This window comes from Rhagoletis pomonella, unplaced genomic scaffold (genome assembly GCF_013731165.1).
Source record: "Rhagoletis pomonella isolate Grant_MI unplaced genomic scaffold, Rhpom_1.0 Rhpom_scaffold_00007, whole genome shotgun sequence".
Taxonomy (NCBI): domain Eukaryota; kingdom Metazoa; phylum Arthropoda; class Insecta; order Diptera; family Tephritidae; genus Rhagoletis; species Rhagoletis pomonella.
The window spans coordinates 43,223,744-43,226,746 of NW_023458561.1; the positions used below are offsets into that span (position 1 = coordinate 43,223,744).

The following is a 3,003-nucleotide window of genomic DNA, read 5'->3' on the forward strand; positions in this document are numbered from 1 at the left end:
GTGAAAATAAAAATTTATTTACTGTTATTTTTATGAAATTTAATTTTCAGTCAGATTTTTAGTGGATCTCCGAACGCAGGTTTGGGTGTTACAAAGAATATAACATTGCTAGAAGGTCAATGACATTTCTCATCAAAAAAGTAAAATAAAATATTGTGTAACGTGACAGCAGACACCATCTGCAGCATTGCGCAAGGGATATAAATTTTATAGCTGTATGGTCACTTGATTTTTTTGTTGATAAATATTGCATAACAGAAAACTTTGCAAAAAGTAAGCAATGAACAAATGAGGTAGGTAAAAACAAGCAAATGCATCGCACACATACACATATGTATGTATGTATTTATACCATATATATGGTACATATGTAAACAGATATGGTCGTCCATGCCACAAACATGCAAGCACTCATGCGACAAATGACCAAACAGGCCTTGAAAGTATTTTGGATTATTTTTTTTCGTATGCGTTTCGTATGTTTGTTTACATTTTCGTCTCTATTTCTGGCACGGACTTGGACATATATACATATCGAATAATTTTTTGGCTTCACAAGAGACCATGTACATACATAATACATTTTTCTAACAGAACTCCATAACAAAAAAAATCAGTAAATAAATCTAAATCTACATTTTAGTAGAAGTGGTTTTCAGATTATGAAAGGGCCCTTTCTTCTTTTTTCTTCAAAAAATCTTCTCATTCTTGTTGAAATATTTATGCCCATATATCCCAATGTATTTATCTCAGCTATCAATCCGAAGAAAATGCCCTTACAATCTTGGGCGCTTTGATTCATGCAGCTCTTATGATTAGGCAAAAATATGATTATGAATTTTAATGTACAGAGCTCGATTGAAATATTTACATACACATGTATATATGTACATGTAAGCCGAAACGATCACACTTCTGTATACATCCACTGTCATGTTTAATCAAAGTTATGAGCCAGCCACTTGAGTGGAAATAAAAACAATAAAGATTCGAAATTTACATATATCTTAACTTGTTTATACAGAAATTGAAAGTAATTAAAAAACAAAAAATATACAACATTTTGCTGCAGCTACTGCTATTAAATGCATCTTAGAATGTACATATGTACGTATGTAAGTATGTTTGTATGCCATATGAAAGAAATTGTTGCTAAATGTATTTGCAAATATGGTGCGTTTAATAGGACTCGAAGAAAAACCTAAAATAAGAGTCCGAATGTAGTCAGTTATAAGGCCGATAAAAGCCTCAAAAAGAGTCTGAAATAATACATATATGAGCCATATATGGGGCCAAGAAGAGTCCAATACGACTCATATTGAGGCTGATTTGATGTATGAATTTAAGCTCACATACAAAAGTTGACCTTCGGAGAAAGGAAAACACCCATCCAGCATTTTCTGAAATTATTGATCATATTCGAGTCTTATTTGAGTCCTCCTCGCGATTAAAATAATCATAAATCGGCTCATATTCCGATTGTAAAAGTCTCTTTTGTCGGTAGAAAATAGTTACGTTCCAGATGCTTCACGATTTGCAGATCTTACAGGATTTGCATGAACAGCTGTTTTCTCCATTAATAAACCTTATGGTAGGTGGTCACCTGGAATGGCTTCATCTAAATACTTGCAAATCGTGAAGCATCTGAAACGCAACTAATGAAACCCTGCCCGCGACTCTTCTTGGCGAGTCTTTTATTACCCACTCTTCTGATTTTTTTACTCTTTTTCGAGTCATATTTATATTCATTTTTGAGTCTTATTTAGTTGACGCAGTGCTCTGAAAAGTAAAAACGCAATGCTAAAATTTAAAAGAGCGCCAAAAGCCAAAGGGATAATCGATTTTAATTTTATAAATTGGGTTTTTCTTCTATAGGTTAGTTCTATATAAGGTTTAGTTTTAAAATTTTTTAATATGTTTAACTGGTTAATATTTAATGAAATATTCTATGTTTATTTCAAGATAATTTTATTTGAAACTATAATACTAAATATTGAATCTGCCGCATGGCCGCCATTTTGTTTAAAGCGCGATTTTGTACCATATAATATTAAAAGTTTTTCTGAAGATGATTTTTTTAAATTAATTCTTTTCAACCAACTTCGTGTAAGATACACGTAAACATGATTATATGATGACTTGAGTTTAATTTAATAAAATTTAATACATATTTTCCAACCCATATTTATTTTACTTTCAGATTCGATTAAGCGACCCCAATAACTCTTAAATATATAAACATAAGCCATTCTTATTATTATTATTAACAAAATTATTGTGTTTGAGATTTTAGAGGCAATTTTTTTAAATTATGGGCACAAAATGGGTATCAAATATCACTGTGTGTTGTAAGTGTCGTATTGTTGTATGTCGTAAACAACTATAAAAGTTATATTTTGCATTTTCACAGTGTTGAAAAATACTTGGTGCTTGTTTCAAGTCTTCTAAAAATTTATTTAAGCATTTAAAGTTTTCGACAGGTAATAACTAGCGCTTTATTTTTTTTTTTAAGAGAACGTCTGGTTTTCCTTTGTGACAAAAAAAGTTCACACAGCTTTTCTGTTCAGAACTGCATGACTTTGAAACCAGTTAAAAGTTGGCTGTAATAAGTGAGCCAAAAGTTGGTAACTTTAGTAGTCTACTACAAACTTCGCGACAGGGTTAATGTTATTGTTGTCTTTGTATTTGACGATTTCCGCATCAACCCAAGAGTGTCAATGCAACAAGCTTAAGCGCGCCAAAAGCAATTAACACCTAGCCAAAACTCAAATAAAAGTTGATATTTGTGATTCCAAAGCGCAACACCTCTGACATTAAAGTCACTAATTACATTGCTGCATACATACATACATACAAATAATGAACATAAAAATCTTCCAGTTAGATCACAAAGACCATGAAAGGAATTGTTTAGGTTCAACCGTAGGTAGTCGAGTTAATTAAAATGTACTTACATATACATATATTATGCAGTAATATACCACTTCAACGCATATTAGCCTG

At 31.5% G+C, this 3,003-nt stretch overlaps 1 protein-coding gene across 1 annotated transcript in view; it reads left to right on the forward strand.

The window, feature by feature from the left end:
• LOC118743852 overlaps positions 1-3,003 on the forward strand; it is a 23,229-nt gene that overhangs the window by 1,513 nt on the left and 18,713 nt on the right. The gene's annotated exons all lie outside the window — the stretch shown is intronic.